Source organism: Pteropus alecto, unplaced genomic scaffold, assembly GCF_000325575.1.
Source record: "Pteropus alecto unplaced genomic scaffold, ASM32557v1 scaffold45, whole genome shotgun sequence".
Taxonomy (NCBI): domain Eukaryota; kingdom Metazoa; phylum Chordata; class Mammalia; order Chiroptera; family Pteropodidae; genus Pteropus; species Pteropus alecto.
This window is the reverse complement of record NW_006442491.1, coordinates 13,573,621-13,574,418: the sequence shown is the minus strand read 5'-3', so window position 1 is coordinate 13,574,418 and position 798 is coordinate 13,573,621. Positions and strand designations below refer to the sequence as shown.

At 35.0% G+C, this 798-nt stretch overlaps 1 pseudogene; it reads right to left on the bottom strand.

Moving 5' to 3' along the window:
* Nucleotides 1-391: 391 nt before the first annotated feature.
* LOC112471148 lies at nt 392-510 on the bottom strand (annotated as a pseudogene).
* Between the last annotated feature and the right edge of the window lie 288 nt (nt 511-798).

The window sequence follows — 798 nt, the reverse complement described above, 5'->3', positions numbered from 1 at the left end:
AGTATAACTTGATAAAAAATTAAAGGAAAACAAAATAAAACAAATTTTTCTTCCTCTTCCTTAGTCTATTCAGAATTTAGATTAATTCATACTCAAGTTGAATATGAAGTTGCCTTAATATTTATTGTCACCAACATTTAAACACATATTCATACCAATTTATAGTCATTTCCGAATATGGAGCAGAATTCTGATTGTTCATTTGTTTTACATTGATCCAACTTTTCAAGCAAGGGGAGCTTCTTGTATGTATGTATGTAGGTATACATATAATAAATATGTATGTATGTATTTATTTATATTTTTATTTTTTAGGTGAGGCAATCCTTGGTTGACCTCACAGATTGCAAGGACCTTGTCAGCTTACAATCCCTTATTTTTTAATTTTTTACACCTACAGCACCTGATCTTCCTAGGTGGTCTCCCATCCAAGTACTAACCAGGCCCAACCCTGGTTAGCTTCTGAGATCAGATGGGATCGGGCTTGCTCAAAGTAGCATGGCCATAGACTGGGAGCTTCTTATATTTAAAATGACATTATGCTGTCATGTTTTTAATTGCTTTGGTTAATTTCTAACAATGGAATTGTTCTGGAGTGACAAGATTTTAAATTGCCTGACTAAATATGGCATCCAAAGAGGTTAGACTATGTCCCTCAAATATGAGATGACTGGTGGAGTCCTACATCCCAACTCTCAGTAAGACAGAAATGAGAAATTATCAAACCTAAGTAGCTGGAAATGAACTTACCCTTCACAACCAGCCTGTCTTCCTCCTTCAAATATGCCCTCCTTTCCT